The sequence below is a fragment of the Stenella coeruleoalba genome, assembly GCF_951394435.1.
Source record: "Stenella coeruleoalba genome assembly, contig: scaffold_92, whole genome shotgun sequence".
Classification (NCBI taxonomy): domain Eukaryota; kingdom Metazoa; phylum Chordata; class Mammalia; order Artiodactyla; family Delphinidae; genus Stenella; species Stenella coeruleoalba.
Genome location: NW_027645961.1, coordinates 367373 through 393157, shown reverse-complemented (window position 1 = coordinate 393157; position 25785 = coordinate 367373). Strand labels below are relative to the sequence as shown.

The following is a 25785-nucleotide window of genomic DNA, read 5'->3' as shown; positions in this document are numbered from 1 at the left end:
ATTTGGCTTAAGGAACTTTATCTGTGCTCATTTCAATCTCTGGTTTTATGCAGCACCCCAACTCACCTTTACCCTTAAGCAAGCATAAGTTGGTTTTCTAAATTTGAGGCCCTGTTCTGTTCTGTAATTCAGTTCCTGTGTAGCCAAGTTTACATTCCGTGTATTACTGATATCTTATGATGTTTCTTTTTCTGTGTGACTTATTTCAGTTAGAATCATCATACCTGAATCCACTCATTGTGCTGCTAAGGGCCTGATGACACAGATTTCATTGCTGAGTGATATTGCTTTGTAAGTAAATACCACAACTTCTTTATCCATTTTTCACTTTCTGCGATGTTGAACTTGTACTGTAAACGAGGTTCTTGTAAACAGAGCCGTTCCAAATTTTGGGGTGGCTGTGTCTTTTTGATTTTAATTTCCCTAAGCTATAGGACCATAAGTGGAAGTGCCCTAGGTTCTGTTGCTTTGTTTTTTAGATGTTTCAGGAAACACCATACACTTCTCCCGAGTGGTTGTTAGCAATTTACATCCCGCGCATCAGCATAACAAGGCTCCCAGTTCTCCATGGCCTGTCCTGCCTTTCTGGATTTTACACTTTTTTCAGATGGCCCTTTTGACCGGGGGGAAGTGAGACTTCATTGTAGTGCAGATTTCCTTTGCAAGCTTGCTTGGTTGGCCAAAAAGGGCGTATGCGTTTTTTCCTGAATATATTCAGGAAAAAACGCATACGCCCTTTTTGGCCAAGTGCATCATTGTGGACGTTCTGCCTCTTTTCCTATGCTTTCAATGCAATTCCAGTCTACCTCCTGAAATCGGTTTCCTGCAATTCTGCCCCGCTTTCAAGTCCTCTTGGCAGCCTTACTTCAGTCTATTTTTGGACGATAGCTGTCATTTATAACTCTGCAGGTTTGTGAATTACAGTGCCCCTGAGCTCCTTTCTTCAACTTGCTTTCTTGTGACCTGGCCGCAACACCGCAGGATGGCTTCAGGCCCTAATCTGGTTCTGGCACGGCACGCTGAGCCTTTGGTTATTTCCTTTTCCTGGTGGGAAATGAGAGTTAAATTTGCCCGTCCAGACACCTCCAGCTAGTCTCTCATTGGTTCTCGCTATTCCTGTTCATCTTCCGCAGAAATTGCAAACTGGGCCAAACAGGAGGTTAAAGGCGCTGACTCTCCAAGTGGGGAGAGTGTTAGTAAAGCGTCTGGAATGTTGCACCCGAGTACCAGGGGAGGAAAACTGAGACATATTTGAACACGTCTCCCCTTCACATGGTTGATCATACTTGGGTTCCACATGCATGTTTTAGCTGAAGGAAGAATACCTTAAACCTGGAGAGTTAAGACCCGTGTAATGGGTACCATGCAATATGACTTCAAAGGGTCTTCATTTGCTCACCAAACCTCTCCAATCCTATCACTGCTGCGTTTATGCCCCTGTACACATGCTTGATTCTCTTTCGGAGACATAGCAATCCATAGGTTTTAAGATACTTACTAGTCAGGTACATTCTTAGGCGTTTAATATGCGGTGTTGAGTCCATTTCGTTGAGCAAGGAGTAGCTCTTGTCTATTCCATATTTGACTTAAGGAACTTTATCTGTGCTCATTTCAATCTCTGGTTTTATGCAGCACCCCAACTCACCTTTACCCTTAAGCAAGCATAAGTTGGTTTTCTAAATTTGACACCCTGTTCTGTTCTGTAATTCAGTTCCTGTGTAGCCAAGTTTACATTCCGTGTATTACTTATATCTTATGATGTTTCTTTTTCTGTGTGACTTACTTCAGTTAGAATCATCATACCTGAATCCACTCATTGTGCTGCTACGGGCCTGATGACATAGATTTCATTGCTGAGTGATACTGCATTGTACGTAAGTACCACAAGTTCTTTATCCATTTTTCACTTTCTGCGATGTTGAACTTGTACTGTAAACGAGGTTCTTGTAAACAGAGCCGTTCCAAACTTTGGGGTGGCTGTGTCTTTTTGATTTTAATTTCCCTAAGCTATAGGACCATAAGTGGCAGTGCCCTAGGTTCTGTTGCTTTGTTTTTTAGATGTTTCAGGAAACACCATACACTTCTCCCGAGTGGTTGTTGGCAATTTACATCCCGCCCATCAGCATAACAAGGCTCCCAGTTCTCCATGGCCTGTCCTGCCTTTCTGGATTTTACACTTTTTTCAGATGGCCCTTTTGACCGGGGGGAAGTGAGACTTCATTGTAGTGCAGATTTCCTTTGCAAGCTTGCTTGGTTGGCCAAAAAGGGCGTATGCGTTTTTTCCTGAATATATTCAGGAAAAAACGCATACGCCCTTTTTGGCCAAGTGCATCATTGTGGACGTTCTGCCTCTTTTCCTATGCTTTCAATGCAATTCCAGTCTACCTCCTGAAATTGGTTTCCTGCAATTCTGCCCCGCTTTCAAGTCCTCTTGGCAGCCTTACTTCAGTCTATTTTTGGACGATAGCTGTCATTTATAACTCTGCAGGTTTGTGAATTACAGTGCCCCTGAGCTCCTTTCTTCAACTCGCTTTCTTGTGACCTGGCCGCAACACCGCAGGATGGCTTCAGGCCCTAATCTGGTTCCGGTACGGCACGCTGAGCCTTTGGTTATTTCCTTTTCCTGGTGGGAAATGAGAGTTAAATTTGCCGGTCCAGACACCTCCAGCTAGTCTCTCATTGGTTCTCGCTATTCCTGTTCATCTTCCGCAGAAATTGCAAACTGGGCCAAACAGGAGGTTAAAGGCGCTGACTCTCCAAGTGGGGAGAGTGTTAGTAAAGCGTCTGGAATGTTGCACCCGAGTACCAGGGGAGGAAAACTGAGACATATTTGAACACGTCTCCCATTCACATGGTTGATTATACTTGGGTTCCACATGCATGTTTTAGCTGAAGGAAGAATACCTTAAACCTGGAGAGTTAAGACCCGTGTAATGGGTACCATGCAATATGAATTCAAAGGGTCTTCATTTGCTCACCAAACCTCACCAATCCTATCACTGCTGCGTTTATGCCCCTGTACACATGCTTGATTCTCTTTCGGAGACATAGCAATCCATAGGTTTTAAGATACTTACTAGTCAGGTACATTCTTAGGCGTTTAATATGCGGTGTTGAGTCCATTTCGTTGAGCAAGGAGTAGCTCTTGTCTATTCCATATTTGGCTTAAGGAACTTTATCTGTGCTCATTTCAATCTCTGGTTTTATGCAGCACCCCAACTCACCTTTACCCTTAAGCAAGAATAAGTTGGTTTTGTAAATTTGAGACCCTGTGCTGTTCTGTAATTCAGTTCCTGTGTAGCCAAGTTTACATTCCGTGTATTACTGATATCTTATGATGTTTCTTTTTCTGTGTGACTTATTTCAGTTAGAATCATCATACCTGAATCCACTCACTGTGCTGCTAAGGGCCTGATGACACAGATTTCATTGCTGAGTGATATTGCTTTGTAAGTAAATACCACAACTTCTTTATCCATTTTTCACTTTCTGCGATGTTGAACTTGTACTGTAAACGAGGTTCTTGTAAACGGAGGCGTCCCAAACTTTGGGGTGGCTGTGTCTTTTTGATTTTAATTTCCCTAAGCTATAGGACCATAAGTGGCAGTGCCCTAGGCTCTGTTGCTTTGTTTTTTCGATGTTTCAGGAAACACCATACACTTCTCCCGAGTGTCTGTTGGCAATTTACATCCCGCCCATCAGCATAACAAGGCTCCCAGTTCTCCATGGCCTGTCCTGCCTTTCTGGATTTTACACTTTTTTCAGATGGCCCTTTTGACCAGGGGGAAGTGAGACTTCATTGTAGTGCAGATTTCCTTTGCAAGCTTGCTTGGTTGGCCAAAAAGGGCGTATGCGTTTTTTCCTGAATATATTCAGGAAAAAACGCATACGCCCTTTTTGGCCAAGTGCATCATTGTGGACGTTCTGCCTCTTTTCCTATGCTTTCAATGCAATTCCAGTCTACCTCCTGAAATCGGTTTCCTGCAATTCTGCCCCGCTTTCAAGTCCTCTTGGCAGCCTTACTTCAGTCTATTTTTGGATGATAGCTGTCATTTATAACTCTGCAGGTTTGTGAATTACAGTGCCCCTGAGCTCCTTTCTTCAACTCGCTTTCTTTTGAGCTGGCGGCAACACCGCAGGATGGCATCAGGCCCTAAGCTGGTTCCGGCCCGGCATGCTGAGCCTTTGGTTAATTCCTCTTCCTGGTGGGAAATGAGAGTTAAATTTGCCCGTCCAGACACCTCCAGCTAGCCTCTCATTGGTTCTCGCTATTCCTGTTCATCTTCTGCAGAAATTGCAAACTGGGCCAAACAGGAGGTTAAAGGGACTGACTCTCCAAGTGGGGAGAGTGTTAGTAAAGCGTCTGGAATGTTGCACCCGAGTACCAGGGGAGGAAAACTGAGACATATTTGAACACGTCTCCCGATCACATGGTTGATCATACTCTTGGTACCACATGCATGTTTTAGCTGAAGGAAGAATACCTTAAACCTGGGTAGTTGAAACCCGTGGAATGGGTACCATGCAATATGACTTCAAAGGGTCTTCATTTGCTCACCGAACCTCTCCAATCCTATCACTGCTGCATTTATGCCCCTGTACACATGCTTGATTCTCTTTCGGAGACATAGCAATCCATAGGTTTTAAGATACTTACTAGTCAGGTACATTCTTAGGCGTTTAATATGGGGTGTTGAGTCCATTTCGTTGAGCAAGGAGTAGCTCTTGTCTATTCCATATTTGGCTTAAGGAACTTTATCTGTGCTCATTTCAATCTCTGGTTTTATGCAGCACCCCAACTCACCTTTACCCTTAAGCAAGCATAAGTTGTTTTTCTAAATTTGAGACCCTGTTCTGTTCTGTAATTCAGTTCCTGTGTAGCCAAGTTTCCATTCCGTGTATTACTGATATCTTATTATGTTTCTTTTTCTGTGTGACTTATTTCAGTTAGAATCATCATACCTGAATCCACTCATTGTGCTGCTAAGGGCCTGATGACACAGATTTCATTGCTGAGTGATATTGCTTTGTAAGTAAATACCACAAATTCTTTATCCATTTTTCACTTTCTGCGATGTTGAACTTGTACTGTAAACGAGGTTCTTGTAAACAGAGCCGTTCCAAACTTTGGGGTGGCTGTGTCTTTTTGATTTTAATTTCCCTAAGCTATAGGACCATAAGTGGAAGTGCCCTAGGTTCTGTTGCTTTGTTTTTTAGATGTTTCAGGAAACACCATACACTTTTCCCGAGTGGTTGTTGGCAATTTACATCCCGCCCATCAGCATAACAAGGCTCCCAGTTCTCCATGGCCTGTCCTGCCTTTCTGGATTTTACACTTTTTTCAGATGGCCCTTTTGACCAGGGGGAAGTGAGACTTCATTGTAGTGCAGATTTCCTTTGCAAGCTTGCTTGGTTGGCCAAAAAGGGCGTATGCGTTTTTTCCTGAATATATTCAGGAAAAAACACATACGCCCTTTTTGGCCAAGTGCATCATTGTGGACGTTCTGCCTCTTTTCCTATGCTTTCAATGCAATTCCAGTCTACCTCCTGAAATCGGTTTCCTGCAATTCTGCCCCGCTTTCAAGTCCTCTTGGCAGCCTTACTTCAGTCTATTTTTGGACGATAGCTGTCATTTATAACTCTGCAGGTTTGTGAATTACAGTGCCCCTGAGCTCCTTTCTTCAACTCGCTTTCTTTTGAGCTGGCCGCAACACCGCAGGATGGCTTCAGGCCCTAATATGGTTCCAGTACGGCACGTTGAGCCTTTGGTTATTTCCTCTTCCTGGTGGGAAATGAGAGTTAAATTTGCCCGTCCAGACACCTCCAGCTAGCCTCTCATTGGTTCTCGCTATTCCTGTTCATCTTCCGCGGAAATTGCAAACTCGGCCAAACAGGAGGTTAAAGGCGCTGACTCTCCAAGTGGGGAGAGTGTTAGTAAAGCGTCTGGAATGTTGCACCCGAGTTCCAGGGGAGGAAAACTGAGACATATTTGAACACGTCTCCCATTCACATGGTTGATCATACTTGGGTTCCACATGCATGTTTTAGCTGAAGGAAGAATACCTTAAACCTGGAGAGTTGAGACCCGTGTAATGGGTACCATGCAATATGACTTCAAAGGGTCTTCATTTGCTCACCGAACCTCTCCAATCCTATCACTGCTGCGTTTATGCCCCTGTACACATGCTTGATTCTCTTTTGGAGACATAGCAATCCATAGGTTTTACGATACTTACTAGTCAGGTACATTCTTAGGCGTTTAATATGCGGTGTTGAGTCCATTTCGTTGAGCAAGGAGTAGCTCTTGTCTATTCCATATTTGACTTAAGGAACTTTATCTGTGCTCATTTCAATCTCTGGTTTTATGCAGCACCCCAACTCACCTTTACCCTTAAGCAAGCATAAGTTGGTTTTCTAAATTTGAGACCCTGTTCTGTTCTGTAATTCAGTTCCTGTGTAGCCAAGTTTCCATTCCGTGTATTACTGATATCTTATGATGTTTCTTTTTCTGTGTGACTTATTTCAGTTAGAATCATCATACCTGAATCCACTCATTGTGATGCTAAGGGCCTGATGACACAGATTTCATTGCTGAGTGATATTGCTTTGTAAGTAAATACCACAACTTCTTTATCCATTTTTCACTTTCTGCGATGTTGAACTTGTACTGTAAACGAGGTTCTTGTAAACAGAGGGGTCCCAAACTTTGGGGTGGCTGTGTCTTTTTGATTTTAATTTCCCTAAGCTATAGGACCATAAGTGGCAGTGCCCTAGGCTCTGTTGCTTTGTTTTTTCGATGTTTCAGGAAACACCATACACTTCTACCGAGTGTCTGTTGGCAATTTACATCCCGCCCATCAGCATAACAAGGCTCCCAGTTCTCCATGGCCTGTCCTGCCTTTCTGGATTTTACACTTTTTTCAGATGGCCCTTTTGACCGGGGGGAAGTGAGACTTCATTGTAGTGCAGATTTCCTTTGCAAGCTTGCTTGGTTGGCCAAAAAGGGCGTATGCGTTTTTTCCTGAATATATTCAGGAAAAAACGCATACGCCCTTTTTGGCCAAGTGCATCATTGTGGACGTTCTGCCTCTTTTCGTATGTTTTCAATGCAATTCCAGTCTACCTCCTGAAATCGGTTTCCTGCAATTCTGCCCTGCTATCAAGTCCTCTTGGCAGCCTTACTTCAGTCTATTTTTGGACGATAGCTGTCATTTATAACTCTGCAGGTTTGTGAATTACAGTACCCCTGAGCTCCTTTCTTCAACTCGCTTTCTTTTGAGCTGGCCGCAACACCGCAGGATGGCTTCAGGCCCTAATCTGGTTCCGGTACGGCACGCTGAGCCTTTGGTTATTTCCTCTTCCTGGTGGGAAATGAGAGTTAAATTTGCCCGTCCAGACACCTCCAGCTAGCCTCTCATTGGTTCTCGCTATTCCTGTTCATCTTCCGCAGAAATTGCAAACTGGGCCAAACAGGAGGTTAAAGGCGCTGACTCTCCAAGTGGGGAGAGTGTTAGTAAAGCGTCTGGAATGTTGCACCCGAGTACCAGGGGAGGAAAACTGAGACATATTTGAACACGTCTCCCGTTCACATGGTTGATCATACTTGGGTTCCACATGCATGTTTTACCTGAAGGAAGAATACCTTAAACCTGGGTAGTTGAAACCCGTGGAATGGGTACCATGCAATATGACTTCAAAGGGTCTTCATTTGCTCACCGAACCTCTCCAATCCTATCACTGCTGCGTTTATGCCCCTGTACACATGCTTGATTCTCTTTCGGAGACATAGCAATCCATAGGTTTTAAGATACTTACAAGTCAGGAACATTCTTAGGCGTTTAATATGGGGTGTTGAGTCCATTTCGTTGAGCAAGGAGTAGCTCTTGTCTATTCCATATTTGGCTTAAGGAACTTTATCTGTGCTCATTTCAATCTCTGGTTTTATGCAGCACCCCAACTCACCTTTACCCTTAAGCAAGCATAAGTTGGTTTTCTAAATTTGAGACCCTGTTCTGTTTTGGAATGCAGTTCCTGTGTAGCCAAGTTTACATTCCGTGTATTACTGATATCTTATGATGTTTCTTTTTCTGTGTGACTTATTTCAGTTAGAATCATCATACCTGAAGCCACTCATTGTGATGCTAAGGGCCTGATGACATAGATTTCATTGCTGAGTGATATTGCTTTGTAAGTAAATACCACAACTTCTTTATCCATTTTTCACTTTCTGCGATGTTGAACTTGTACTGTAAACGAGGTTCTTGTAAACAGAGGCGTCCCAAACTTTGGGGTGGCAGTGTCTTTTTGATTTTAATTTCCCTAAGCTATAGGACCATAAGTGGCAGTGCCCTAGGCTCTGTTGCTTTGTTTTTTAGATGTTTCAGGAAACACCATACACTTCTCCCGAGTGGTTGTTGGCAATTTACATCCCGCCCATCAGCATAACAAGGCTCCCAGTTCTCCATGGCCTGTCCTGCCTTTCTGGATTTTACTCTTTTTTCAGATGGCCCTTTTGACCGGGGGGAAGTGAGACTTCATTGTAGTGCAGATTTCCTTTGCAAGCTTGCTTGGTTGGCCAAAAAGGGCGTATGCGTTTTTTCCTGAATATATTCAGGAAAAAACGCATACGCCCTTTTTGGCCAAGTGCATCATTGTGGACGTTCTGCCTCTTTTCCTATGTTTTCAATGCAATTCCAGTCTACCTCCTGAAATCGGTTTCCTGCAATTCTGCCCTGCTATCAAGTCCTCTTGGCAGCCTTACTTCAGTCTATTTTTGGACGATAGCTGTCATTTATAACTCTGCAGGTTTGTTAATTACAGTACCCCTGAGCTCCTTTCTTCAACTCGCTTTCTTTTGAGCTGGCCGCAACACCGCAGGATGGCTTCAGGCCCTAATCTGGTTCCGGTACGGCACGCTGAGCCTTTGGTTATTTCCTCTTCCTGGTGGGAAATGAGAGTTAAATTTGCTCGTCCAGACACCTCCAGCTAGCCTCTCATTGGTTCTCGCTATTCCTGTTCATCTTCCGCAGAAATTGCAAACTGGGCCAAACAGGAGGTTAAAGGCGCTGACTCTCCAAGTGGGGAGAGTGTTAGTAAAGCGTCTGGAATGTTGCACCCGAGTACCAGGCGAGGAAAACTGAGACATATTTGAACACGTCTCCCGTTCACATGGTTGATCATACTTGGGTTCCACATGCATGTTTTACCTGAAGGAAGAATACCTTAAACCTGGGTAGTTGAAACCCGTGGAATGGGTACCATGCAATATGACTTCAAAGGGTCTTCATTTGCTCACCGAACCTCTCCAATCCTATCACTGCTGCGTTTATGCCCCTGTACACATGCTTGATTCTCTTTCGGAGACATAGCAATCCATAGGTTTTAAGATACTTACTAGTCAGGTACATTCTTAGACGTTTAATATGCGGTGTTGAGTCCATTTCGTTGAGCAAGGAGTAGCTCTTGTCTATTCCATATTTGGCTTAAGGAACTTTATCTGTGCTCATTTCAATCTCTGGTTTTATGCAGCACCCCAACTCACCTTTCCCCTTAAGCAAGCATAAGTTGGTTTTCTAAATTTGAGACCCTGTTCTGTTCTGTAATTCAGTTCCTGTGTAGCCAAGTTTACATTCCGTGTATTACTGATATCTTATGATGTTTCTTTTTCTGTGTGACTTACTTCAGTTAGAATCATCATACCTGAATCCACTCATTGTGCTGCTAAGGGCCTGATGACACAGATTTCATTGCTGAGTGATATTGCTTTGTAAGTAAATACCACAACTTCTTTATCCATTTTTCACTTTCTGCGATGTTGAACTTGTACTGTAAACGAGGTTCTTGTAAACAGAGCCGTTCCAAACTTTGGGGTGGCTGTGTCTTTTTGATTTTAATTTCCCTAAGCTATAGGACCATAAGTGGAAGTGCCCTAGGTTCTGTTGCTTTGTTTTTTAGATGTTTCAGGAAACACCATACACTTCTCCCGAGTGGTTGTTGGCAATTTACATCCCGCCCATCAGCATAACAAGGCTCCCAGTTCTCCATGGCCTGTCCTGCCTTTCTGGATTTTACACTTTTTTCAGATGGCCCTTTTGACCGGGGGGAAGTGAGACTTCATTGTAGTGCAGATTTCCTTTGCAAGCTTGCTTGGTTGGCCAAAAAGGGCGTATGCGTTTTTTCCTGAATATATTCAGGAAAAAACGCATACGCCCTTTTTGGCCAAGTGTATCATTGTGGACGTTCTGCCTCTTTTCCTATGCTTTCAATGCAATTCCATTCTACCTCCTGAAATCGGTTTCCTGCAATTCTGCCCCGCTTTCAAGTCCTCTTGGCAGCCTTACTTCAGTCTATTTTTGGACGATAGCTGTCATTTATAACTCTGCAGGTTTGTGAATTACAGTGCCCCTGAGCTCCTTTCTTCAACTCGCTTTCTTGTGACCTGGCCACAACACCGCAGGATGGCTTCAGGCCCTAATCTGGTTCCGGTACGGCACGCTGAGCCTTTGGTTATTTCCTCTTCCTGGTGGGAAATGAGAGTTAAATTTGCCCGTCCAGACACCTCCAGATAGCCTCTCATTGGTTCTCGCTATTCCTGTTCATCTTCCGCAGAAATTGCAAACTGTGCCAAACAGGAGGTTAAAGGCGCTGACTCTCCAAGTGGGGAGAGTGTTAGTAAAGCGTCTGGAATGTTGCACCCAAGTACCAGGGGAGGAAAACTGAGACATATTTGAACACGTCTCCCGATCACATGGTTGATCATACTCTGGGTTCCACCTGCATGTTTTATCTGAAGGAAGAATACCTAAAACCTGGGTAGTTGAAACCCGTGGAATGGGTACCATGCAATATGACTTCAAAGGGTCTTCATTTGCTCACCGAACCTCTCCAATCCTATCACTGCTGCGTTTATGCCCCTGTACACATGCTTGATTCTCTTTCGGAGACATAGCAATCCATAGGTTTTAAGATACTTACTAGTCAGGTACATTCTTAGATGTTTAATATGCGGTGTTGAGTCCATTTCGTTGAGCAAGGAGTAGCTCTTGTCTATTCCATATTTGGCTTAAGGAACTTTATCTGTGCTCATTTCAATCTCTGGTTTTATGCAGCAACCCAACTCACCTTTCCCCTTAAGCAAGCATAAGTTGGTTTTCTAAATTTGAGACCCTGTTCTGTTCTGTAATTCAGTTCCTCTGTAGCCAAGTTTCCATTCCGTGTATTACTGATATCTTATGATGTTTCTTTTTCTGTGTGACTTATTTCAGTTAGAATCATCATACCTGAATCCACTCATTGTGCTGCTAAGGGCCTGATGACACAGATTTCATTGCTGAGTGATATTGCTTTGTAAGTAAATACCACAACTTCTTTATCCATTTTTCACTTTCTGCGATGTTGAACTTGTACTGTAAACGAGGTTCTTGTAAACAGAGCCGTTCCAAACTTTGGGGTGGCTGTGTCTTTTTGATTTTAATTTCCCTAAGCTATAGGACCATAAGTGGAAGTGCCCTAGGTTCTGTTGCTTTGTTTTTTAGATGTTTCAGGAAACACCATACACTTCTCCCGAGTGGTTGTTGGCAATTTACATCCCGCCCATCAGCATAACAAGGCTCCCAGTTCTCCATGGCCTGTCCTGCCTTTCTGGATTTTACACTTTTTTCAGATGGCCCTTTTGACCGGGGGGAAGTGAGACTTCATTGTAGTGCAGATTTCCTTTGCAAGCTTGCTTGGTTGGCCAAAAAGGGCGTATGCGTTTTTTCCTGAATATATTCAGGAAAAAACGCATACGCCCTTTTTGGCCAAGTGCATCATTGTGGACGTTCTGCCTCTTTTCCTATGCTTTCAATGCAATTCCAGTCTACCTCCTGAAATCGGTTTCCTGCAATTCTGCCCCGCTTTCAAGTCCTCTTGGCAGCCTTACTTCAGTCTATTTTTGGACGATAGCTGTCATTTATAACTCTGCAGGTTTGTGAATTACAGTGCCCCTGAGCTCCTTTCTTCAACTCGCTTTCTTGTGACCTGGCCGCAACACCGCAGGATGGCTTCAGGCCCTAATCTGGTTCCGGTACGGCACACTGAGCCTTTGGTTATTTCCTCTTCCTGGTGGGAAATGAGAGTTAAATTTGCCCGTCCAGACACCTCCAGCTAGCCTCTCATTGGTTCTCGCTATTCCTGTTCATCTTCCGCAGAAATTGCAAACTGTGCCAAACAGGAGGTTAAAGGCGCTGACTCTCCAAGTGGGGAGAGTGTTAGTAAAGCGTCTGGAATGTTGCACCCGAGTACCAGGGGAGGAAAACTGAGACATATTTGAACACGTCTCCCGATCACATGGTTGATCATACTCTGGGTTCCACATGCATGTTTTAGCTGAAGGAAGAATACCTAAAACCTGGGTAGTTGAAACCCGTGGAATGGGTACCATGCAATATGACTTCAAAGAGTCTTCATTTGCTCACCAAACCTCTCCAATCCTATCACTGCTGCGTTTATGCCCCTGTACACATGCTTGATTCTCTTTCGGAGACATAGCAATCCATAGGTTTTAAGATACTTACTAGTCAGGTACATTCTTAGGCGTTTAATATGCGGTGTTGAGTCCATTTCGTTGAGCAAGGAGTAGCTCTTGTCTATTCCATATTTGAATTAAGGAACTTTATCTGTGCTCATTTCAATCTCTGGTTTTATGCAGCAACCCAACTCACCTTTCCCCTTAAGCAAGCATAAGTTGGTTTTCTAAATTTGAGAACCTGTTCTGTTTTGGAATTCAGTTCCTGTGTAGCCAAGTTTACATTCCGTGCATTAGTGATATCTTATGATGTTTCTTTTTCTGTGTGACTTATTTCAGTTAGAATCATCGTACCTGAATCTACTCATTATGCTGCTATGGGTCTGATGACATAGATTTCATTGCTGAGTGATACTGCATTGTACGTAAGTACAACAAGTTCTTTATCCATTTTTCACTTTCTGCGATGTTGAACTTGTACTGTAAACGAGGTTCTTGTAAACAGAGCCGTTCCAAACTTTGGGGTGGCTGTGTCTTTTTGATTTATTTTCCCTAAGCTATAGGACCATAAGTGGCAGTGCCCTAGGCTCTGTTGCTTTGTTTTTTAGATGTTTCAGGAAACACCATACACTTCTCCCAAGTGTCTGTTGGCAATTTACATCCCGCCCATCAGCATAACAAGGCTCCCAGTTCTCAATGGCCTGTTGCCTTTCTGGATTTTACACTTTTTTCGGATGGCCCTTTTGACCAGGGGGAAGTGAGACTTCATTGTAGTGCAGATTTCCTTTGCAAGCTTGCTTGGTTGGCCAAAAAGGGCGTATGCGTTTTTTCCTGAATATATTCAGGAAAAAACGCATACGCCCTTTTTGGCCAAGTGCATCATTGTGGACGTTCTGCCTCTTTTCCTATGCTTTCAATGCAATTCCAGTCTACCTCCTGAAATCGGTTTCCTGCAATTCTGCCCCGCTTTCAAGTCCTCTTGGCAGCCTTACTTCAGTCTATTTTTGGACGATAGCTGTCATTTATAACTCTGCAGGTTTGTGAATTACAGTGCCCCTGAGCTCCTTTCTTCAACTCGCTTTCTTGTGACCTGGCCGCAACACCGCAGGATGGCTTCAGGCCCTAATCTGGTTCCGGCACGGCACGCTGAGCCTTTGGTTATTTCCTTTTCCTGGTGGGAAATGAGAGTTAAATTTGCCCGTCTAGACACCTCCAGCTAGTCTCTCATTGGTTCTCGCTATTCCTGTTCATCTTCCGCAGAAATTGCAAACTGGGCCAAACAGGAGGTTAAAGGCGCTGACTCTCCAAGTGGGGAGAGTGTTAGTAAAGCGTCTGGAATGTTGCACCCGAGTACCAGGGGAGGAAAACTGAGACATATTTGAACACGTCTCCCGTTCACATGGTTGATCATACTTGGGTTCCACATGCATGTTCTACCTGAAGGAAGAATACCTTAAACCTGGAGAGTTAACACCCGTGTAATGGGTACCATGCAATATGACTTCAAAGGGTCTTCATTTGCTCACCGAACCTCTCCAATCCTATCACTGCTGCGTTTATGCCCCTGTACACATGCTTGATTCTCTTTCGGAGACATAGCAATCCATAGGTTTTAAGATACTTACTAGTCAGGTACATTCTTAGGCGTTTAATATGCGGTGTTGAGTCCATTTCGTTGAGCAAGGAGTAGCTCTTGTCTATTCCATATTTGACTTAAGGAACTTTATCTGTGCTCATTTCAATCTCTGGTTTTATGCAGCACCCCAACTCACCTTTACCCTTAAGCAAGCATAAGTTGGTTTTCTAAATTTGAGACCCTGTTCTGTTCTGTAATTCAGTTCCTGTGTAGCCAAGTTTACATTCCGTGTATTACTGATATCTTATGATGTTTCTTTTTCTGTGTGACTTACTTCAGTTAGAATCATCATACCTGAATCCACTCATTGTGCTGCTAAGGGCCTGATGACACAGATGTCATTGCTGAGTGATATTGCTTTGTAAGTAAATACCACAACTTCTTTATCCATTTTTCACTTTCTGCGATGTTGAACTTGTACTGTAAACGAGGTTCTTGTAAACAGAGGCGTCCCAAACTTTGGGGTGGCTGTGTCTTTTTGATTTTAATTTCCCTAAGCTATAGGACCATAAGTGGCAGTGCCCTAGGCTCTGTTGCTTTGTTTTTTAGATGTTTCAGGAAACACCATACACTTCTCCCGAGTGTCTGTTGGCAATTTACATCCCGCCCATCAGCATAACAAGGCTCCCAGTTCTCCATGGCCTGTCCTGCCTTTCTGGATTTTACCCTTTTTTCAGATGGCCCTTTTGACCGGGGGGAAGTGAGACTTCATTGTAGTGCAGATTTCCTTTGCAAGCTTGCTTGGTTGGCCAAAAAGGGCGTATGCGTTTTTTCCTGAATATATTCAGGAAAAAACGCATACGCCCTTTTTGGCCAAGTGCATCATTGTGGACGTTCTGCCTCTTTTCCTATGCTTTCAATGCAATTCCAGTCTACCTCCTGAAATCGGTTTCCTGCAATTCTGCCCCGCTTTCAAGTCCTCTTGGCAGCCTTACTTCAGTCTATTTTTGGACGATAGCTGTCATTTATAACTCTGCAGGTTTGTGAATTACAGTGCCCCTGAGCTCCTTTCTTCAACTCGCTTTCTTTTGAGCTGGCCGCAACACCGCAGGATGGCTTCAGGCCCTAATCTGGTTCCGGTACGGCACGCTGAGCCTTTGGTTATTTCCTCTTCCTGGTAGGAAATGAGAGTTAAATTTGCCCGTCCAGACACCTCCAGCTAGCCTCTCATTGTTTCTCGCTATTCCTGTTCATCTTCCGCAGAAATTGCAAACTGGGCCAAACAGGAGGTTAAAGGCGCTGACTCTCCAAGTGGGGAGAGTGTTAGTAAAGCGTCTGGAATGTTGCACCCGAGTACCAGGGGAGGAAAACTGAGACATATTTGAACACGTCTCCCGTTCACATGGTTGATCATACTTGGGTTCCACATGCATGTTTTAGCTGAAGGAAGAATACCTTAAACCTGGAGAGTTGAGACCCGTGTAATGGGTACCATGCAATATGACTTCAAAGGGTCTTCATTTGCTCACCGAACCTCTCCAATCCTATCACTGCTGCGTTTATGCCCCTGTACACATGCTTGATTCTCTTTTGGAGACATAGCAATCCATAGGTTTTACGATACTTACTAGTCAGGTACATTCTTAGGCGTTTAATATGCGGTGTTGAGTCCATTTCGTTGAGCAAGGAGTAGCTCTTGTCTATTCCATATTTGACTTAAGGAACTTTATCTGTGCTCATTTCAATCTCTGGTTTTATGAAGCACCCCAACTCACCTTTACCCTTAAGCAAGCATAAGTTGGTTTTCTAAATTTGAGACCCTGTTCTGTTCTGTAATTCAGTTCCTGTGTAGCCAAGTTTACATTCCGTGTATTACTGATATCTTATGATGTTTCTTTTCTGTGTGACTTATTTCAGTTAGAATCATCATACCTGAAGCCACTCATTGTGATGCTAAGGGCCTGATGACACAGATTTCATTGCTGAGTGATATTGCTTTGTAAGTAAATACCACAACTTCTTTATCCATTTTTCACTTTCTGCGATGTTGAACTTGTACTGTAAACGAGGTTCTTGTAAACAGAGGCGTCCCAAACTTTGGGGTGGCTGTGTCTTTTTGATTTTAATTTCCCTAAGCTATAGGACCATAAGTGGCAGTGCCCTAGGCTCTGTTGCTTTGCTTTTTAGATGTTTCAAGAAACACCATACACTTCTCCCGAGTGGTTGTTGGCAATTTACATCCCGCCCATCAGCATAACAAGGCTCCCAGTTCTCCATGGCCTGTCCTGCCTTTCTGGATTTTACACTTTTTTCAGATGGCCCTTTTGACCGGGGGGAAGTGAGACTTCATTGTAGTGCAGATTTCCTTTGCAAGCTTGCTTGGTTGGCCAAAAAGGGCGTATGCTTTTTTTCCTGAATATATTCAGGAAAAAACGCATACGCCCTTTTTGGCCAAGTGCATCATTGTGGACGTTCTGCCTCTTTTCCTATGCTTTCAATGCAATTCCAGTCTACCTCCTGAAATCGGTTTCCTGCAATTCTGCCCCGCTTTCAAGTCCTCTTGGCAGCCTTACTTCAGTCTATTTTTGGACGATAGCTGTCATTTATAACTCTGCAGGTTTGTGAATTACAGTTCCCCTGAGCTCCTTTCTTCAACTCGCTTTCTTGTGACCTGGCCGCAACACCGCAGGATGGCTTCAGGCCCTAATCTGGTTCCGGCACGGCACGCTGAGCCTTTGGTTATTTCCTTTTCCTGGTGGGAAATGAGAGTTAAATTTGCCGGTCCAGACACCTCCAGCTAGCCTCTCATTGGTTCTCGCTATTCCTGTTCATCTTCCGCAGAAATTGCAAACTGGGCCAAACAGGAGGTTAAAGGGACTGACTCTCCAAGTGGGGAGAGTGTTAGTAAAGCGTCTGGAATGTTGCACTCGAGTACCAGGGGAGGAAAACTGAGACATATTTGAACACGTCTCCCGATCACATGGTTGATCATACTCTAGGTTCCACATGCATGTTTTAGCTGAAGGAAGAATACCTTAAACCTGGGTAGTTGAAACCCGTGGAATGGGTACCATGCAATATGACTTCAAAGGGTCTTCATTTGCTCACCGAACCTCTCCAATCCTATCACTGCTGCGTTTATGCCCCTGTACACATGCTTGATTCTCTTTTGGAGACATAGCAATCCATAGGTTTTAAGATACTTACTAGTCAGGTACATTCTTAGGCGTTTAATATGGGGTGTTGAGTCCATTTCGTTGAGCAAGGAGTAGCTCTTGTCTATTCCATATTTGGCTTAAGGAACTTTATCTGTGCTCATTTCAATCTCTGGTTTTATGCAGCACCCCAACTCACCTTTACCCTTAAGCAAGCATAAGTTGGTTTTCTAAATTTGAGACCCTGTTCTGTTCTGTAATTCAGTTCCTCTGTAGCCAAGTTTACATTCTGTGTATTACTGATATCTTATGATGTTTCTTTTTCTGTGTGACTTATTTCAGTTAGAATCATCATACCTGAATCCACTCATTGTGCTGCTAAGGGCCTGATGACACAGATTTCATTGCTGAGTGATATTGCTTTGTAAGTAAATACCACAACTTCTTTATCCATTTTTCACTTTCTGCGATGTTGAACTTGTACTGTAAACGAGGTTCTTGTAAACAGAGCCGTTCCAAACTTTGGGGTGGCTGTGTCTTTTTGATTTTAATTTCCCTAAGCTATAGGACCATAAGTGGAAGTGCCCTAGGTTCTGTTGCTTTGTTTTTTAGATGTTTCAGGAAACACCATACACTTCTCCCGAGTGGTTGTTGGCAATTTACATCCCGCCCATCAGCATAACAAGGCTCCCAGTTCTCCATGGCCTGTCCTGCCTTTCTGGATTTTACACTTTTTTCAGATGGCCCTTTTGACCGGGGGGAAGTGAGACTTCATTGTAGTGCAGATTTCCCTCGCAAGCTTGCTTGGTTGGCCAAAAAGGGCGTATGCGTTTTTTCCTGAATATATTCAGGAAAAAACGCATACGCCCTTTTTGGCCAAGTGCATCATTGTGGACGTTCTGCCTCTTTTCCTATGCTTTCAATGCAATTCCAGTCTACCTCCTGAAATCGGTTTCCTGCAATTCTGCCCCGCTTTCAAGTCCTCTTGGCAGCCTTACTTCAGTCTATTTTTGGACGATAGCTGTCATTTATAACTCTGCAGGTTTGTGCATTACAGTGCCCCTGAGCTCCTTTCTTCAACTCGCTTTCTTGTGACCTGGCCGCAACACCGCAGGATGGCTTCAGGCCCTAATCTGGTTCTGGCACGGCACGCTGAGCCTTTGGTTATTTCCTCCTCCTGGTGCGAAATGAGAGTTAAATTTGCCCGTCCAGACACCTCCAGCTAGCCTCTCATTGGTTCTCGCTATTCCTGTTCATCTTCCGCAGAAATTGCAAACTGTGCCAAACAGGAGGTTAAAGGGACTGACTCTCCAAGTGGGGAGAGTGTTAGTAAAGCGTCTGGAATGTTGCACCCGAGTACCAGGGGAGGAAAACTGAGACATATTTGAACACGTCTCCCGATCACATGGTTGATCATACTCTGGGTTCCACATGCATGTTTTAGCTGAAGGAAGAATACCTAAAACCTGGGTAGTTGAAACCCGTGGAATGGGTACCATGCAATATGACTTCAAAGGGTCTTCATTTGCTCACCGAACCTCTCCAATCCTATCACTGCTGCGTTTATGCCCCTGTACACATGCTTGATTCTCTTTCGGAGACATAGCAATCTATAGGTTTTAAGATACTTTCTAGTCAGGTACATTCTTAGGCGTTTAATATGCGATGTTGAGTCCATTTCGTTGAGCAAGGAGTAGCTCTTGTCTATTCCATATTTGGCTTAAGGAACTTTATCTGTGCTCATTTCAATCTCTGGTTTTATGCAGCACCCCAACTCACCTTTCCCCTTAAGCAAGCATAAGTTGGTTTTCTAAATTTGAGACCCTGTTCTGTTCTGTAATTCAGTTCCTGTGTAGCCAAGTTTACATTCCGTGTATTAGTGATATCTTATGATGTTTCTTTTTCTGTGTGACTTACTTCAGTTAGAATCATCATACCTGAATCCACTCATTGTGCTGCTAAGGGCCTGATGACACAGATTTCATTGCTGAGTGATATTGCTTTGTAAGTAAATACCACAACTTCTTTATCCATTTTTCACTTTCTGCGATGTTGAACTTGTACTGTAAACGAGGTTCTTGTAAACAGAGGCGTCCCAAACTTTGGGGTGGCTGTGTCTTTTTGATTTTAATTTCCCTAAGCTATAGGACCATAAGTGGAAGTGCCCTAGGTTCTGTTGCTTTGTTTTTTAGATGTTTCAGGAAACACCATACACTTCTCCCGAGTGGTTGTTGGCAATTTACATCCCGCCCATCAGCATAACAAGGCTCCCAGTTCTCCATGGCCTGTCCTGCCTTTCTGGATTTTACACTTTTTTCAGATGGCCCTTTTGACCGGGGGGAAGTGAGACTTCATTGTAGTGCAGATTTCCTTTGCAAGCTTGCTTGGTTGGCCAAAAAGGGCGTATGCGTTTTTTCCTGAATATATTCAGGAAAAAACGCATACGCCCTTTTTGGCCAAGTGCATCATTGTGGACGTTCTGCCTCTTTTCCTATGCTTTCAATGCAATTCCAGTCTACCTCCTGAAATCGGTTTCCTGCAATTCTGCCCCGCTTTCAAGTCCTCTTGGCAGCCTTACTTCAGTCTATTTTTGGACGATAGCTGTCATTTATAACTCTGCAGGTTTGTGAATTACAGTGTCCCTGAGCTCCTTTCTTCAACTCGCTTTCTTGTGACCTGGCCGCAACACCGCAGGATGGCTTCAGGCCCTAATATGGTTCCGGCCCGGCATGCTGAGCCTTTGGTTAATTCCTCTTCCTGGTGGGAAATGAGAGTTAAATTTGCCCGTCCAGACACCTCCAGCTAGCCTCTCATTGGTTCTCGCTATTCCTGTTCATCTTCCGCAGAAATTGCAAACTGGGCCAAACAGGAGGTTAAAGGCGCTGACTCTCCAAGTGGGGAGAGTGTTAGTAAAGCGTCTGGAATGTTGCACCCGAGTACCAGGGGAGGAAAACTGAGACATATTTGAACACGTCTCCCGTTCACATGGTGGATCATACTTGGGTTCCACATGCATGTTTTAGCTGAAGGAAGAATACCTTAAACCTGGAGAGTTAAGACCCGTGTAATGGGTACCATGCAATATGACTTCAAAGGGTCTTCATTTGCTCACCAAACCTCTCCAATCCTATCACTGCTGCGTTTATGCCCCTGTACACATGCTTGATTCTCTTTCGGAGACATAGCAATCCATAGGTTTTAAGATACTTACTAGTCAGGTACATTCTTAGGCGTTTAATATGCGGTGTTGAGTCCATTTCGTTGAGCAAGGAGTAGCTCTTGTCTATTCCATATTTGGCTTAAGGAACTTTATCTGTGCTCATTTCAATCTCTGGTTTTATGCAGCACCCCAACTCACCTTTACCCTTAAGCAAGCATAAGTTGGTTTTCTAAATTTGAGACCCTGTTCTGTTCTGTAATTCAGTTCCTGTGTAGCCAAGTTTACATTCCGTGTATTACTGATATCTTATGATGTTTCTTTTTCTGTGTGACTTACTTCAGTTAGAATCATCATACCTGAATCCACTCATTGTGCTGCTAAGGGCCTGATGACACAGATGTCATTGCTGAGTGATATTGCTTTGTAAGTAAATACCACAACTTCTTTATCCATTTTTCACTTTCTGCGATGTTGAACTTGTACTGTAAATGAGGTTCTTGTAAACAGAGCCGTTCCAAACTTTGGGGTGGCTGTGTCTTTTTGATTTTAATTTCCCTAAGCTATAGGACCATAAGTGGAAGTGCCCTAGGTTCTGTTGCTTTGTTTTTTAGATGTTTCAGGAAACACCATACACTTCTCCCGAGTGGTTGTTGGCAATTTACATCCCGCCCATCAGCATAACAAGGCTCCCAGTTCTCCATGGCCTGTCCTGCCTTTCTGGATTTTACACTTTTTTCAGATGGCCCTTTTGACCGGGGGGAAGTGAGACTTCATTGTAGTGCAGATTTCCTTTGCAAGCTTGCTTGGTTGGCCAAAAAGGGCATATGCGTTTTTTCCTGAATATATTCATGAAAAAACGCATATGCCCTTTTTGGCCAAGTGCATCATTGTGGACATTCTGCCTCTTTTCCTATGCTTTCAATGCAATTCCAGTCTACCTCCTGAAATCGGTTTCCTGCAATTCTGCCCCGCTTTCAAGTCCTCTTGGCAGCCTTACTTCAGTCTATTTTTGGACGATAGCTGTCATTTATAACTCTGCAGGTTTGTGAATTACAGTGCCCCTGAGCTCCTTTCTTCAACTCGCTTTCTTTTGAGCTGGCCGCAACACCGCAGGATGGCTTCAGGCCCTAATCTGGTTCCGGTACGGCATGCTGAGCCTTTGGTTATTTCCTCTTCCTGGTGGGAAATGAGAGTTAAATTTGCCCGTCCAGACACCTCCAGCTAGCCTCTCATTGGTTCTCGCTATTCCTGATCATCTTCCGCAGAAATTGCAAACTGGGCCAAACAGGAGGTTAAAGGCGCTGACTCTCCAAGTGGGGAGAGTGTTAGTAAAGCGTCTGGAATGTTGCACCCGAGTACCAGGGGAGGAAAACTGAGACATATTTGAACACGTCTCCCGTTCACATGGTTGATCATACTTGGGTTCCACATGCATGTTTTAGCTGAAGGAAGAATACCTTAAACCTGGAGAGTTGAGACCCGTGGAATGGGTACCATGCAATATGACTTCAAAGGGTCTTCATTTGCTCACCAAACCTCTCCAATCCTATCACTGCTGTGTTTATGCCCCTGTACACATGCTTGATTCTCTTTTGGAGACATAGCAATCCATAGGTTTTACGATACTTACTAGTCAGGTACATTCTTAGGCGTTTAATATGCGGTGTTGAGTCCATTTCGTTGAGCAAGGAGTAGCTCTTGTCTATTCCATATTTGACTTAAGGAACTTTATCTGTGCTCATTTCAATCTCTGGTTTTATGCAGCACCCCAACTCACCTTTACCCTTAAGCAAGCATAAGTTGGTTTTCTAAATTTGAGACCCTGTTCTGTTCTGTAATTCAGTTCCTGTGTAGCCAAGTTTACATTCCGTGTATTACTGATATCTTATGATGTTTCTTTTTCTGTGTGACTTATTTCAGTTAGAATCATCATACCTGAATCCACTCATTGTGATGCTAAGGGCCTGATGACATAGATTTCATTGCTGAGTGATATTGCTTTGTAAGTAAATACCACAACTTCTTTATCCATTTTTCACTTTCTGCGATGTTGAACTTGTACTGTAAACGAGGTTCTTGTAAACAGAGGCGTCCCAAACTTTGGGGTGGCTGTGTCTTTTTGATTTTAATTTCCCTAAGCTATAGGACCATAAGTGGCAGTGCCCTAGGCTCTGTTGCTTTGTTTTTTCGATGTTTCAGGAAACACCATACACTTCTCCCGAGTGTCTGTTGGCAATTTACATCCCGCCCATCAGCATAACAAGGCTCCCAGTTCTCCATGGCCTGTCCTGCCTTTCTGGATTTTACACTTTTTTCAGATGGCCCTTTTGACCAGGGGGAAGTGAGACTTCATTGTAGTGCAGATTTCCTTTGCAAGCTTGCTTGGTTGGCCAAAAAGGGCGTATGCGTTTTTTCCTGAATATATTCAGGAAAAAACGCATACGCCCTTTTTGGCCAAGTGCATCATTGTGGACGTTCTGCCTCTTTTCCTATGCTTTCAATGCAATTCCAGTCTACCTCCTGAAATCGGTTTCCTGCAATTCTGCCCCGCTTTCAAGTCCTCTTGGCAGCCTTACTTCAGTCTATTTTTGGATGATAGCTGTCATTTATAACTCTGCAGGTTTGTGAATTACAGTGCCCCTGAGCTCCTTTCTTCAACTCGCTTTCTTTTGAGCTGGCGGCAACACCGCAGGATGGCATCAGGCCCTAAGCTGGTTCCGGCCCGGCATGCTGAGCCTTTGGTTAATTCCTCTTCCTGGTGGGAAATGAGAGTTAAATTTGCCCGTCCAGACACCTCCAGCTAGCCTCTCATTGGTTCTCGCTATTCCTGTTCATCTTCCGCAGAAATTGCAAACTGGGCCAAACAGGAGGTTAAAGGGACTGACTCTCCAAGTGGGGAGAGTGTTAGTAAAGCGTCTGGAATGTTGCACCCGAGTACCAGGGGAGGAAAACTGAGACATATTTGAACACGTCTCCCGATCACATGGTTGATCATACTCTAGGTACCACATGCATGTTTTAGCTGAAGGAAGAATACCTTAAACCTGGGTAGTTGAAACCCGTGGAATGGGTACCATGCAATATGACTTCAAAGGGTCTTCATTTGCTCACCGAACCTCTCCAATCCTATCACTGCTGCGTTTATGCCCCTGTACACATGCTTGATTCTCTTTCGGAGACATAGCAATCCATAGGTTTTAAGATACTTACTAGTCAGGTACATTCTTAGGCGTTTAATATGGGGTGTTGAGTCCATTTCGTTGAGCAAGGAGTAGCTCTTGTCTATTCCATATTTGGCTTAAGGAACTTTATCTGTGCTCATTTCAATCTCTGGTTTTATGCAGCACCCCAACTCACCTTTACCCTTAAGCAAGCATAAGTTGTTTTTCTAAATTTGAGACCCTGTTCTGTTCTGTAATTCAGTTCCTGTGTAGCCAAGTTTCCATTCCGTGTATTACTGATATCTTATTATGTTTCTTTTTCTGTGTGACTTATTTCAGTTAGAATCATCATACCTGAATCCACTCATTGTGCTGCTAAGGGCCTGATGACACAGATTTCATTGCTGAGTGATATTGCTTTGTAAGTAAATACCACAAATTCTTTATCCATTTTTCACTTTCTGCGATGTTGAACTTGTACTGTAAACGACGTTCTTGTAAACAGAGCCGTTCCAAACTTTGGGGTGGCTGTGTCTTTTTGATTTTAATTTCCCTAAGCTATAGGACCATAAGTGGAAGTGCCCTAGGTTCTGTTGCTTTGTTTTTTAGATGTTTCAGGAAACACCATACACTTCTCCCGAGTGGTTGTTGGCAATTTACATCCCGCCCATCAGCATAACAAGGCTCCCAGTTCTCCATGGCCTGTCCTGCCTTTCTGGATTTTACACTTTTTTCAGATGGCCCTTTTGACCAGGGGGAAGTGAGACTTCATTGTAGTGCAGATTTCCTTTGCAAGCTTGCTTTGTTGGCCAAAAAGGGCGTATGCGTTTTTTCCTGAATATATTCAGGAAAAAACACATACGCCCTTTTTGGCCAAGTGCATCATTGTGGACGTTCTGCCTCTTTTCCTATGCTTTCAATGCAATTCCAGTCTACCTCCTGAAATCGGTTTCCTGCAATTCTGCCCCGCTTTCAAGTCCTCTTGGCAGCCTTACTTCAGTCTATTTTTGGACGATAGCTGTCATTTATAACTCTGCAGGTTTGTGAATTACAGTGCCCCTGAGCTCCTTTCTTCAACTCGCTTTCTTTTGAGCTGGCCGCAACACCGCAGGATGGCTTCAGGCCCTAATATGGTTCCAGTACGGCACGTTGAGCCTTTGGTTATTTCCTCTTCCTGGTGGGAAATGAGAGTTAAATTTGCCCGTCCAGACACCTCCAGCTAGCCTCTCATTGGTTCTCGCTATTCCTGTTCATCTTCCGCAGAAATTGCAAACTCGGCCAAACAGGAGGTTAAAGGCGCTGACTCTCCAAGTGGGGAGAGTGTTAGTAAAGCGTCTGGAATGTTGCACCCGAGTTCCAGGGGAGGAAAACTGAGACATATTTGAACACGTCTCCCATTCACATGGTTGATCATACTTGGGTTCCACATGCATGTTTTAGCTGAAGGAAGAATACCTTAAACCTGGAGAGTTGAGACCCGTGTAATGGGTACCATGCAATATGACTTCAAAGGGTCTTCATTTGCTCACCGAACCTCTCCAATCCTATCACTGCTGCGTTTATGCCCCTGTACACATGCTTGATTCTCTTTTGGAGACATAGCAATCCATAGGTTTTACGATACTTACTAGTCAGGTACATTCTTAGGTGTTTAATATGCGGTGTTAGGTCCATTTCGTTGAGCAAGGGGTAGCTCTTGTCTATTCCATATTTGACTTAAGGAACTTTATCTGTGCTCATTTAAATCTCTGGTTTTATGCAGCACCCCAACTCACCTTTACCCTTAAGCAAGCATAAGTTGGTTTTCTAAATTTGAGACCCTGTTCTGTTCTGTAATTCAGTTCCTGTGTAGCCAAGTTTACATTCCGTGTATTACTGATATCTTATGATGTTTCTTTTTCTGTGTGACTTATTTCATTTAGAATCATCATACCTGAATCCACTCATTGTGATGCTAAGGGCCTGATTACATAGATTTCATTGCTGAGTGATATTGCTTTGTAAGTAAATACCACAACTTCTTTATCCATTTTTCACTTTCTGCGATGTTGAACTTGTACTGTAAACGAGGTTCTTGTAAACAGAGGGGTCCCAAACTTTGGGGTGGCTGTGTCTTTTTGATTTTAATTTCCCTAAGCTATAGGACCATAAGTGGCAGTGCCCTAGGCTCTGTTGCTTTGTTTTTTAGATGTTTCAGGAAACACCATACACTTCTCCCAAGTGTCTGT

General features: G+C 43.7%; 1 long non-coding RNA gene across 1 annotated transcript in view; it reads left to right on the top strand.

Moving 5' to 3' along the window:
- Positions 1–25560, top strand: part of LOC307181430 — a 629793-nt gene extending 604233 nt beyond the window's left edge. The window contains exon 3 of the long non-coding RNA XR_013826760.1: positions 25480–25560. This is a non-coding gene — a long non-coding RNA (uncharacterized lncRNA). The remainder of the gene's footprint in view (positions 1–25479) is intronic.
- Positions 25561–25785: the final 225 nt, after the last annotated feature.